Raw genomic sequence first — 14,885 nt, 5'->3', positions numbered from 1 at the left:
CTCAATGATCATACTTACCATCAAAAGAAAAGTTCAATGCTATAACATAGAAATGCTTTGTTTCTCAAAAGCTCAATGATATTGCAAAAGGTCTTGCACCTCACAACACAGTAATTATACATATAGCAAAGGCTTGGCCTCCTCGGGCACTTTTTAAAGCCCTGGTCTCCCCAGATCATGTCAAAGCCCTAGCCTCCCTAGGAACTTATCAAAACCCTAGTCGCCATGGGCAATCCAAGAAAAAACCTGGTCTCCCCAGGCATCAATAGAATAATACTTCATACATCCAAACCCATATATAATATATTTACATGCTATACTCACATAAGTTCACTCAACTCATATGGTATACGCACATGACATATTGACATACTATGCCTAACATTTATACTCATCACTTATAGCCATGTATTCATACTTAGATATTACATAGCCCATGATCACAACTTAAGTTGTGGGGGGTACTCTTTCACAAATTTCTTCAAAATTTTGGAGGCTAATCTTTCAGAAAATTCCTCAGACATTTAGGGGCAAATCTTTCACAAATTTCTTTAGAATTTCGGGAGCTAATGATTCTAAAATTCCTCAAACATCAGGGGGCTAATCTTTCACACATTTTGTCAGAAATTTGAGGGTTCATCTTTCAAAAAATTCTTCAGAAATTTGGGGGGTAATCTTTCACAAATTTCTTCAGAATTTTAGTGGCTAATTTTTCAGAAAATTCCTTAGACATTTGGGGCTAATTTTTTCACAATTTTTTTAGAACTTTGGAGGCTAAGTTTCACTAATTTCTTTAGAATTTTGGAGGCTAATTTTGTAACAAAATTCTTCAACAATAAAAATATATTCAATTTTGAAAGCATCATTTTGTGACCACACTCCCAAAATGGGGGCTAATACCTAACACATTTTCTGCTTAACAAATGGATTTGCCATTGTTAAGCAGAGGGCTAATGTAGACAGTGGATTTATATGAGTACATCAACTCGACTAATCCATCATAAATTCGAGTTAGAATGGACCGAGTCAAATCAATTATCTACTAATTATTTACAAATACACTAACAGTTCAAGACTTATAACCTTTCTAGAATAATAATATTTAAGAATATTCTAGAATGATAATTAAGAACACGTGCATTAATTAGACATGTATACAAGGGAAAATGGGAAAAGTGGAAAGAACGAGAAAACTCTAGAAAATAACCCAAAACACTATAAATAGGACCCAATATCCATATGGGGACCCATTAGTTACCCAATATCCATTACCTTTATATATACATTAAACCCATTCCTCTGGACCTTCGTAGCTAGACTATCCTTGCCCCATGGTTCTGACACTATTCAATAGTTGGCTACTCAATTTGCTATAGTCAACTACCTATCATAGCCAAGACATGGTATAACAAACCAATCGATTCCTCCCTTCATCTAGCAGTCGGTTACCAACCTATTCTAGTAAACTACTATGACAATAATTTGACCTTTAGAAGGTATGACAAGTAGTTCTATACTCGGAATTCCTTCTATCTTGTTGGGAACAAGTTGAAAACATTTTCTATTGAGGATTCAAGTTCCCAATGGCTAGAAAATAGTCACTTGCTTTCAACATCTATAAATAAGAGGTTTTGACATGAAATCTTTAAGAGCCCACATTGTATATATTATATAATTTTGAAAGCAAATTTTGTAAGTCTTATTATTTCTTGAAAAGATTTCTAAGTTTCATTAGTTCAATCTTATGAGAAAATTCGAGTGGCCATTAGGCTTATTTGTTTCCCACAAAACTATTGTGAATCTCTTCACTGAGTTGAATATGTGTTCAGACATCTCTTGCATTTGAATAGTTTGTGTTATTTTTGTATGATGTGCCTATTTGAGAGGCATTGTGATTTTTGTGCTTGATTGTAATACTATCTGAGAATAGAAGGTATTGAAGATGTGAACACAATTAAAGGTTGGGTCAACACCTATAGGTTCTACCAAGTTAGGTTGGGTAAGCAATCGTAAGTTCTACAAGGTATTGTATGTTAGACAGTGTATGCCCTTAACTCGAATTAGTATGATGTACATTATGACATTTATTGTAAATGAATAAAGTACATATTTGATTCATGTTATTATGGTGTGTTTCTGTCTAATACCCTTAAACTGGATACATATGAGACTCGTGTTAGTTTAGAATTTTCACAGCCGTTGGACAGATTTGGGGAGATTTATCCTACCAAGGCTGACACTGATGTGTTGCCAAGTTGGTTGGGGTGGCTTGTCTCAACTACTAGGGTGAGACTTGAGGTATATGCAATGTGGGTTTTCTTGAAACCCTCCGGACCAAATTCCAGCGTTGCCCTGGACTTTGGAGACAGATGGGCAAAACTGGAATGTTACACCTGACCCCTAGACTCGACTATGGTATTGCACTAGGTGTCGGATTGGGCTGTCTTTGATATACCAATCAGTGAGATCCTTAGAGGGGTTCAAAACCTAGGTATATTGGGACAATCCGAGAGTTCACCTGAGTGGGTGATCATAGTGACAGGATTAGCCCCTTTGTCGGACAAAGTGAATGATCGGAAAATGCACTCTCTCTGATGGAAACCTAAACTACCGGTAGTGGATTTCAAATCTGTTTGAAATTTGGTTTTGCAAATTATATTTATATAGAGATATACTTATATATTATGGTTTCAAATTGGTTTGCAAAATGTTTTAATTCCCGGGATCCATGTGAGTAGAGAGTGCAGCATTGTACCTTGCAGCTAAGGGAGAGGTCCTCTCTTGTTGAGCAGTGTTGGATCATTAAGGGCTAAGAGGTTAAGTGTAAGACCATTGAGGGTTATACCTGATGGGCTAATCTTGCATATGCACACAGTCCTTGGGCCTTTATAAGATAGCTGGACCCAAAGACTATTTAGTGTAAATGTTGGGCCCATTAAGAGCCCATGGTAATGGACTCAAGGGTTCATTGTATTCAGTAGTGAATTCGGCCAGGCCTTGTAACAGAGGCTAGGCCGAATCCATGTGGCTGATGTATAGATCAATGATAGGGTCCCTTGCCATACAAAGAGAGCCAAGCTAGCCAGCATTAAAAGGAAGTGAGCCTGAAAGCTTAATGGGCGTAAAGCCCATTTTAAACTGGGTTAATTAGATTAATTAAATAAGGGTGAATCTGGGTATGGATCAGTAGATAAGGATAAGAGGATAACTCTTATCCACTTAAAGAGTTCAGATCCAAATAGAGATTTGGATCAGGAAACTTCTAATTTGATTAGGAGTAGCTGATCTTGATCTGCAAATAAGATAAGGGATTATCTTTATCACTTAAAGAGTTCAGATCCAAATAAAGATTTGGATCAAGGAACTCCTAATCAGATTAGGAGATAATCTCTTTAAGGCTATATATATAAAGAGCAGGGCGGACTTGAAAAAACAACAACATAGTTTGACTGTTTCTACCTTCAGTTTTCTCTCCCTACTCTTGCCGCTCTACCATATTTGATTTTCATTTCTTGGAACTGATCAAGATTTGATCTTGATATTGTTTCTTGTTAGAAAAAACAATTCTAAAGCTGTGCTCACTACCCCATTCGATTATTGCTGAAGAATTAGAGGTTCTTGGTGAAGAACTACCTGTTGATCCTGCCTCATCCTAAGTTGTGTCATTTTTAGTGGGGGAGAATTTGGTACACTCTTTGGGCGTGAACACTTGCGTTGGGAGGAGCATTTTTGCGTGGATTCCATAACAGGTATACCTCTCCCTAATATTGGTTTCATATTTGGTCTGGTTTGGTTACAAGAATGAACCTTGAAAATGCAGTTTTCTAAATTGGGAATATGATTCCCGGATGGGAGAAAAGAAATTTTTGAAAATTTCACCCAACCTTCAGGGTTCGGCCATCCATATGATGGATCTCCCATCCCTTCATTTTAGGCACCCAGAAGCTATGTTGGTTGTACAGTCTTTATTGGTGCCCAGAAGTCTAGTTGGTTTAGTGGAAATCCTCAAGGGATTCTTGAGGTAAAGGATGTTGGTTGGGGTTGGCCTAACCTCTATAAAAGTTTTGTATGCATTGTTACTTTTATTTTCTTTATGCTTTATTTTGTCATTGCTTTAGTTTCTATAGTTATTTACTTTTCTTACCAACATTTTATTATATGCACTAACAAAGCATTAACATACAACTACTTTACTTTTATTGTTCATTCACATTTAATGAATTAATTATACATTTTGCACAAAGATTACATTTGTAGCTATTCTTTACATTCTTATTCATTTACTTTTACTTGCTGCTATTGTGAGTTATGTTTATTAGTTGTAGTTATTTGAATATATTATTCATTTACTTTATATAAGTGTATTATATTGTTCTTGCAATTGATTCAAAGCAGTTGCTTAGTTTACCATTTGAATTTTTGGTGTGTCCGGAAGCGTGTTGTTAAATACTTCGGAACACCAGTTTAAACATTTATAATTTTATTCCGATTCTCAAACAAATACTAACACAGTAAAGGGATGAGAACAGATCATATCCACAGGGAAGTGAGGGAAAAAATTAATATGTACTTAGATTCGGATAAGAGAATATAATCGAGAAATGTAGAAAATAAGAAAATAAAATCTATTATTACTGAAATCAAATGATTCAGAATTAAACAAAACAATAACTAAAATTCAGAATTTAACAAAGTGCGGAAATCAACAAAAGAAATAAAAGACATAAACAAAGTTGATCCAGAATTCAGATCCAGTGGCAGTAGCTGCAGATCGGCCGGATAGCTTGCAGGAACCCCTCCTGACAAGAACCGGGTGTCCTTCCTTTCTATAACCCTCGAACCCCTAGAGACACCTTAGCCTTGAAGTAGACGAAATCAGATATGCAAAACAGAGAAACGAACAAGAATTAAATCTAAAAGAATGCATAAATAAAAATAATAGAAAAGAAAATGAAGAAAATAAAAGAGTGGTTGATCAGATCCAGTGGCGGTAGTTGCAGATTGGTTGAACAGCTTGCAGGAACCCCTCCTGACAAGAACTGGGCGTCCTCCCCTTCTACAACCCTTGAACTCCTCAAGAAATTTTAGCCTTGTAACTGAGTGAATTGACCAACCCTTTCTCCAGGGCCCCTGGGGTCCTTTTTATAGAGAATGGTGGATAAATTTGGGATTAGAGAGAAAGAGGGGGGTGGCAGCTGGGTTTTAGCAAAGTTATGGGCGCCTTAGGGTTTCTAATGGAGGGTTAGGATGGTTTTGCGGTGATCCTAAGGCTGAGAATAGAAGAAGATGGCACCCAATATTATGTAGGGCTGTGATTTGGGCACCAAAAAATGAATGGAGGAGATTGAGGTGCCTAGGGTTGAAAGGAGGAGATTAAAAGAGGTGGGTGGTGCCCTAGAGTGAATGGTTGAGATATAAGATGGAGTGGAGGGCTGAGATATAGTGGTTAGGGGCTGAATGGTGAGGATTAGCAGTTAGGTGGCGCCTTAGGTTTTAAAAGCTACAAAAATAGTGCCCTAGAATGAGTGGTGGAGATTAGGAGTGGAAGGTGGAGATTAAATAGCTGGGGGCGGCTAGAGTTTGCTAAGAGTGAAAAGAATGGGTTAAAAGGCACCCTAGGATTTGCTAAGGAGAGGGGAGCATGCTAATACAGTAGAGGGGCGCCAAACTGGGTTTAGCAGATAGGAGGCACCCTCCTATTCTCAGTTTTTCACAAAAACACCCCTCTCTCAGTTGGACTTCACACCAGCTTCCCAAAAACTGCATTTCAGCCATGTAACGTCCCCAGTTTTCCATAGTATTTGCACAGAGACCCTTAGAGGTCACAACATTGAATTTAACTGGGAAAAGGGCATACTTTGACTATTCTAAGGCTGAAAATACCCCTGAAATGATGCCCTTAAGGCATCAAAATGCAGAGTTATCAATCTTCTTATTCAACTGCTTTAATCATAGCCCACACACACTCTAAGCCTTCTATTCCACTACATCTAGTTTATTCTTTAAAGAAGGCTTATATCTAGTTTTTGAGTGAAGTTCTTTAAGCCATACCCAATTCACCACGTCTTGGGGAAGGCCATCCATCCTAACAAGTGGCGTTAGAGTAGGTTCACCATTAAAAAAGCTTAATAGCTTGGTGAATAATGGATATGCAAGAAAGTGCTCCATTTGTTGAGGAACACTCAATATTCTTGCTTCTTATTTTCAATGGTAGTGATTATATATATTGGAAGGCTAGAATGAGGATCTACCTCATTTCCCCAGACTATGATCCATGGAAAACTATTAAGAAAGGTCTATTAACAAGGGACAAAGTAAATGAAAGAGTAATGAACCTCTTAAAAAGAGGTCTTAGTAATGAAGAGCTAAATAAGGTCACTTCATGCACCTTTAAATATGAAATTTGGCATATGTTACAATTTATGCATGAAGGGACTAAATTTATGAATATTACTACTAGCATCTTATACAAGGAAGATGATTTGTATTTGTAGGAAGAACAATTTTCACATGGTGAGCATTTAGAAATGGCATCTATTTTAGAAGAGGATGAAGATAAAGTGCCTAAGGAGAAAGAACACAATACAACAAAGATGATGGTCAACCACAAAGAATACCCATCCTCAACCGAGGAATGTGATGCAAACATTTCATATATGAAAGCTTCAAAGGAAGTGGATGGGATTCTTGAGATTACCTTAAAAGAATGTAGAAAAACAACAATCTCTAATGGAGGATGATTCTATGGATGCATCAATAGTTATGTTAATGATTGCAAGTCTTCACTAACAAAGGAAGGAATCAGCACTAAAGTAATTCTAAACTTCAATTCCTTTGAGAATAATAGATTCAAAAAACTATACAGTGTTGTTCTTAGGAAGCCTAGAACTAAGGGGGAGAGTGAGTATAACAAGAAGGTAAAAGAGGCTACAAATGAATCTTGTTGTACAAACTATAAAAATTTCAAATCCTTTAGTAACCAAGTGTGATAAAAGTCTTGATTATGTTACATATATGTCAAACAATGGACAAGTTATAAACATCTAGAGTTTTTGCAAGCAGTATAAGCAAGTCATACAAGAAATGTGTTATCCAGTTATCGTAGATCGTTTAAAATCATGTGAGTCATTGTGCATGGGCGTTAGTATCCAAATCAAACACAAACCTTGGACTTCGGAAATTGAATGGTGACACATTAAATTTCATGACCAAACTCCAAAGATGCATTATTCATCATACCAACTTTCCTTTTAATAGTCTCGAGCATTGCAATATTTAAAGCTTGACTTAAAAAATTAGATGCAAAACATACACCACTTCAAAAACACTAAGATGTGATCACCTATCAAATCTTGTCTCAAATCTCTAATGATCAACCATAAAAGTTGTCAAGATTCCATTCTAATGGCCTTAGATGAACAAAATGGAAACAACCAAGATCATTAATTTCTTTACCAGATTTGAACTCGCCACATGATTGTAACCTTAACTATTGCCCACACATTGAATTTTAGCTCAAAATTCCTTTGTTTAACCTTTTGATTATCAAAGTTTCTAATATGATATTTAAAATTAAACCACATCAAAATCTACAGTCCAAATAACCAAACCCCCTATCAAATCTCAACCATAAATTCTTTTGTTTCCTTGTAAAATAAATAAGATTTCATTTTATGCCTTCCCTTTAATTGACAAGCCATAAGCTAAAATGTTAATCTAAACCAAATCTTTTAACATATACTTCCAATCAAGTATTTGTCCCTTCCATTAAATTCTAAACATTAAAAAATGCTTACCCATCAAATTTTAATCCCAAACTCCCTCATTTGACCCATCATTAAACCAAGATTTTATTTTAATGAATCTCATTAATTGAAACTTATCAACTATAGATGTCTATCACAAAGCCCCATTTTGAGCAATGAGACCTTACCAACATGTTCAAAGACTCCAAAACTCCAACATATCAAGATTCGTAATTCAATTCCTTTATTTGGTCGTTAAACTAGAAAGATTCTATTTCAACACACCTGATTAAATTTTCCCTTCATTTATCCCAACATGAGATGCCCAAAATCCTATAGGATGCACAAAACACCTCGAAATTGAACCCAAAGTAAGGAAAAACGTTGACTCCAAACCTTCTTCATTTAAAATCCTTAACCTTTTACTTGAAAATGCCTTTTCTAGGGTCTTAGCTTTGAGATTAGGCAAGTTTTAAACCTATTTTACCCATCCTAACTTTAAAAATGCATTTTCTCTCATTTTCAATTCCTCTATGTGTCTCAAATTTGCCCATAAAGTTTCATTGACACTTTCTGATTATGATTAGCCATGAGAGGACATAAATCCCTCTCCTATTTCACTTAGAGGATCAATTAGAAACAGCCCCCAAGCTCAAGGAATCATTCAAATGCAATTTTAACCCAATTTAGTTATTGGAAATTTCTATCAAGGTGGAATCCAAGAGGTAAGCCTCTCACTCTTATTTACTTGCTTACTAAGTTCATTTCAGATAATTTAGTATCATTTTTAAGTAGTTACTTTGCTCATTGCAGTTTCAAATGCATTTTCAACCCAATTTAGCTATTGGAAATTTCTGTCAAGGTGAAACCTAAGAGGTAAGCCTCTCACTCTTATTCACTTGCTTAATAAGTTCATTTAAGATAATCTATATCATTTTCAAGTAGTTATTTTGTTCATTGCAGTTATAGGTTGCTTAAATTTTCAAAAACTTGGGGAGTTTGCAGTTCTAACTTCTTTTAGACTTGGGTAAAGAGGTAAAGAGGCAAGGGTCTTAAGGAAATTAGTACCTAATTCTTGATAGCATTTCATCACACCATGTTTAGGAAGAACTAGAAGATTTTTTCTACAAGATTTTAGAATTTTGAAAAATTTTCTTACTAAAATTTCTTTGGAAATTAAGCCTAGGAAATCTTAGAATTAGATTGTCATTACAACTTGGGGAGTGGTTTATAACCCCTTCCCTCTTTCAATCCAATTGAACTCAATATCTCTTAGTGAAGTGTCTTTTGGATGAGCAAATGGAGTCACAATTTGTCAAATTGTCAAAATAAAATTTTGTTTTCTAAGTCTAAAATGAAGACTCGTTTCCTCTAAAAATGGGTGGAATCTCCTTTGTTTGTGTCATTCATGAACTTCTTGGAACTTACACACCCATAGCTAGACTAGAATACATTAGAAGGTGTGAGCGTTGGGAAATTGCTAGACTAAAAATGGATGTGAAAAGTGTATTTTTGACTAGTATGAGTATTGGGAAATTGCCCTAACTTGGGCTGATTTGGAGTCATCACCCATCAGTTAAGTGAGATGGAGGTGATAAGACCTCTACGAATTTGTTCAAAAATCAATTCGATTTATAGTGACTCAAATCCCGAGGCACCAACTAAACTAGTTCAGGTAAAACTTGAAAGAGAGTAGGGGCTAGGCATTCTGCTCTTATTCCCAATAGGTCGACTCCACGAGGATGTTTTAGAACAAGCACAAGGATAAGTGCATAAGCACAACTACAAAATAATTTGTCAGCTCAACAAAGAATAGTGTAAGAAATAATCACTACAAGAAACTTACCCCCATCTCTTTTTTATGTTCATATTATTTTTATTTTTTTACTTTTATTTTATCATTATTTTTTTTTCACTACAAGAAACTTACTTGTAGTTGTGCATGTTCAACAAAATAACTTACTTGTCAGCTCAACAAAATAATTTCTCTTTTTTTTTCACTACAAGAAACTTACTTTTATTTTATCACTACAAGAAACTTACCCCCATCACAACAAGAAACTTACCCCCATCTCTTTTATTTTATATACTTATTTATTATATTTATGCATTATGATTATTTTTTCTTTTTTCTTTTTCTACTAACTAATTATTTAATTGTACATTTATCACATTCTATTCTATTATTTTATCATTATTCTTTTACTTTTGTATTTCTTTTATTATACATATATATAGATATATTTTTTACTACATTTCACTATTATTCTATTGTTTAGACATTTTTTAGCTTTTATTATCTATACATTATCTATCTTACTTTATTCTACTTATTTATTTATTTATACATTATCATTTTTTTTTTTTACTTTCCTATGCATTTTTATTAGTTACTATTAAGTGTGCATGTGATTTGCACATGGATTTATTTTTTATGATGATGATAGCAAATAATATATTTCCAAAATTTTCTGTAATTATTTGTCACACTTATTTTTGCTTAATACGATGAATATACAATATTCAAGATGTTCCCAAATGTTTTCTACCAAGTTTTTCGAATTTTTAATATTCTTTCATCTTTTTTTTTTATTTTTATTACATAATTATGACATCAAGGGTGAGGTTTCTTGGATCTCTGAGCATAGTGGTGAGGTCTGATTGGACAAATGGGGTTTGGATGAGTGATATCTGTGGATGACAAGTTCGAGTCAATAAAATTTGCTGAAATAAAATCTTTGTTTGATAAAGGGTCAAATGGGGGAATTTTCGGATGAAATTTGGTAAGTTGGAAATTTTGAACGTCCTGAATCTAATGGAAGTGATGGATCTTTGATCAGAGAAGTATATTGATTGATATGGTTCAGATCATGGTCTTAGCTTTTGGTTTTCCAATTAAGGAAAGGGTTCAAAATGGAATCTTATTTTTTCAACGGTCAAATGAAGGTGTTTGGTTGTGAAATTTGATATGCTATGTTTTTTTTGGGTCTCCGAAAACAATGGTAAGGTCTGATTGGCCATATGAGGTTGGGATGACAGATGGTAAGCTCCAATTAATAAGATTTGCTAAAATAGGATCTAAGCTTAATGATGGGTCAAATGGGGGAATGTTGAGCTACAATTTGGTAGATGGGCATGGAATAGGGTGAGTGTTCAAGTGGATGGTTCTGATATGAGAAAGATATGATTAACCTTGGTAATCGTTCAGGGCCATCAGAATGGGATCTTGATATTTTTACGGTTGGATGTCATAGATTTGTATTGGGATTCGCTAGTTGATTGTTTCCTAGTGATCTTGGGGTGATGGATATGCTGTATTTTATCTTGGAGGAGTTGGAATTTGAATATCACATAGATTGGGGCTGTTAGTAAGGAAATTGGCGTGATGAACGGTGGATCTTTACAGTTTAGTCATGAAAATTGATGTGAACTAAGTTATAGTTTCCATGTTCAGAAATAGTGTCTGATCGTACATTGATGTTGATCTTAAGGTTGTTATTTGTCCTATGGATTGCGTCAAAGGAGGGCATTTTGGGTTTTGGAATGTCTTAAGTTGATAGGTTGAAGGGAGCGAACAAAAATTGGGTGCTAAAAGCTGCCCCTCTTTGTTGGAGGTAGCAGGCTGCGGAGCAACAAAGAAAAAAAGTACACAAAGATTTTTGTGAGGGCCAAGAGTTTGGAGGAGGGGATTTTGCTGCTAGAATTTCAATCAAGGTTGAAGTTGATGTAATGCAAAGCCTTTGCTTGGAAGGTGTTTTACTGTCCTAAGCCTTGGAAGGCAATTGCAACTATCAAACAAACACGAGAAAGACATAGTGGTGCCATACCAAAAATAGTTAGCCTTAGTTGATGTTTGATTTTTGATTAATGCATGCATATGTTTTGAAAGATTTGATATTTTTTAATATGGGATAAAGCTTGTTAAGTTTTTTTATTATTATTATTTTTATGGATTTAAAATTTGTTATTTGTTGGGTGCCTAAAGGTTAAGTTTGTATTGGTTTGACCTTTTTCTGTTTGTGGCATTTGAATTTATGATTTGATGAAAGCCTATAAATTTTGATTAGGTTTTTCATAATTGATGTTGAAGATCGAATTTGTTATTTAATTCAAATGTTTGATGAAATTTTAATAAGTTGATATGGATTTTGGTTTTTGATTTGAGTTTTTTACAGATCTTGATTTTGATAAAATATTTGATGGATTTTGAGTTTTGATTTGAGTTTTTTACAGGTCTTGATTTTGATTAAATATTTGATGGATTTTGAATTTTCATGGGTTTTGATTTTTGAAAATATATGATTTTTTACAGGTTTTACTTGATTTAAATATTTGCTAGACTTTGGATTTCGATTTAAATTTTTATGGGCTTGATTTTTGAAATTGGCTATTTGATTTGAATATTTGATGGTTTCTAACTTTTTGTTTAAATTTTTATGGGTTTTTATTTTTGAAAATATTTTATTTTTTACGGGTATCATTTAATTTAAATATTTGATGGGTTTTGACTCTTGATTTGAATTTGTATGGGCTTTGATTAGTTGTTTGATTTATGGATTTTGATTTTTGGGTGAAGTTATTTAAAATATGTGATGGAAGTTTACTAATTTAATATGGATCTTGATTTTTTTTTTGAGTTTTTACAGGTTTTGATTTTTGAAAATATTTGATGGAAGTTTAATATGGATTTTGATTTTTGTTTTGGGGTTTGATTTTTTATGTTTGATGTTGAAATCATTTTAGGAAACCATTTTGAAAACTTGACAAAGGTCATGTGATTGCTATAGCGCATGTTGTCATTCTGACATAGGTAGTTGTGCATTAAAGCTTCGATAATTCGAGCAATGAAAACTATGTGGTGCAAAGTGTACGATGTTAAAGTGGTCTGGTTATGACTATTAAGATTTTACAAGGGTGGTTTGAGGATAAGGTGGTCTGGTTATGACTTATCAAGCTTTCTGTGCTTCTGGACATGTTGCCATGCATCAGGGGAAAAAGATTTTTGAACTCTACAATTGATTTCAGGAATGCTCAAAAAGTTTTTGAGTTATTTGCCCGAAGGTATCTCACATGGGAGTTTTTTTTTGGATAAGGCCAAGTGACTACTTTTGATTGACTCCAAGATTTTGCATGAAGGCAAGCCACACAAGGTGATAAATTTTGATGGTTTTTGATAGGTAAGAGATTATGCTAGAGAGATTTTGATGAATTTGGATGGGTATTTATTATGCCCAAAGGTGAATTGCACAAAGCAAGAAATTTTGATGATATTTGATGGGTATTCAATTATGCCCGAAGGCGGGTCGAACAAAGCGAGATTTTGATGATTTTTTATGGGTATTTGATTATGCTCGAAGGTAGATCACAAAAAGCGAAAAATTTCGATGATATTTGATGGGTATTTGATTATGCCCAAAGGCGGATCGTACAAAGCGAGAGATCTCGATGATATTTGATGGGTGTTCGATTATGCTCGAAGGCAAATTGCACAAAGCGAGGAAATTTGATGGTATTTGATGGGTATTCGATTATGCCACAGGCGAATCACACAAATCGAAGAATTTTGATGATATTTGATGGGTTGATATTTGATTATGCCCGAAGGCGGATCACACAAAATGAGAGATATCAATGATATTTGATGGGTATTCGATTATGCCCAAAGGTGGATTGCACAAAGCGAGAGATTTCGATGATATTTGATGAGTATTTGATTGTGCCCAAAGGCAGATCACACAAAGTGAGAAATTTCAATGATATTTGATGGATATTCGGTTATGCCCGAAGATGGATCGAACAAAGCGAGAAATTTTGATGATATTTTATGGGTATTTGATTATGCCTGAAAGCATATTGCACAAAGCGAGAAATTTCGATGATATTTGATGGGTATTCGATTATGCCCAAAGGTGGATCGCATAAAGCGAGAGATTTCGACGATATTTGATGATGCCTGAAGGCAGATGGATTTAGGTGGAAAGAACTTCGGATTAGGTACATGCCGAAATTTTGGATTTGATGAATGATTTTTTGATGGTTGAGGAGATTTGTATAAAAATTTTTGGATGGTTGGGATGAAAGATTTTGGATTTTTTAGAAAACAAATTTTTGGATGCTTTAAATGCAAGAAAAAATAATGCTTTTGAGCTTCTCGCTATGCGATGATGCAATAATTTTTTCTTTTTTGTCAAAAGCGACTTTGATGCCGTGAGGGACTTTGATACCACGAGGGACTTTAGTGCCATGAGGAACTTTAGTGCCACGAGGGATTTTGATGCCATGAAGGACTTTAGTGCCACGAGATACTTGAATGCCATGTAGGACTTTGATGCCATGAGGGACTTTAGTGCCACGAGGTACTTTGATGCCACGAGGGACTTTAGTGCCACGAGGGACTTTAATGTCAAGTGGGACTTTGATGCCATGAGGGACTTTAGTGCCACGAGCGACTTTGATGCCACGAGGGACTTTCGTTCCATGAGGAACTTTAGTGCCACAACGGACTTTAGTGCCACAAGGGATTTTGATGCCACGAGGGACTTTAGTGCCACGAGGGACTTTAGTACCATGAGGGACTTTGATGCCATGAGGGACTTCATAATAAATTTGATGATCAAACACTGATTTGTATGCCATAGTGCAGGAGATGACATGATTATTTGGAAGATGGATGATTTAAAAAGCATGGTAAACGCGTGAGGACCCTTTTCTTCTTTTCTTGTGATGATTGGCCATTTTAAAACATTTGGACTAGAGAAAAGGATAATACGTATGATGTCAGCCAGAAAGATGATGACAAGAGGTTGACAAGGATTAAGTGAAAGGTGATAGCTTAGTTTTGAAAAAACAATGACACTCAAAAGATCTTGCTTACCCTTAAAGTGGTGTGAGATTTTATGGTAGATGCACTATTGGTTTCAGAGACATGCTTCTTAAAAATGTTAGATGCCAATTAGAAATTCACTTTGGGAAAATGTTCTTGAAATAGGTAGTTTCCTCTTCGTGCATAGATTGAAACTCCACGGCTTTGTTGAGTCAAGCTTCTTGTGCTTTGATATGCTTGCCCCAATTTTGGAATGTATCATTCTCTTTTTCTGTATTTTTTTTGCTCTTTTTGCCCTTGGTTTACTGTTTTCAGGT

Source organism: Nelumbo nucifera, chromosome 8 (genome assembly GCF_055504915.1).
Source record: "Nelumbo nucifera cultivar China Antique chromosome 8, China Antique-T2T, whole genome shotgun sequence".
NCBI classification, from domain to species: Eukaryota; Viridiplantae; Streptophyta; class Magnoliopsida; order Proteales; family Nelumbonaceae; genus Nelumbo; species Nelumbo nucifera.
The sequence above is the reverse complement of the archived record's forward strand: the minus strand, read 5'-3'. Positions refer to the sequence as shown.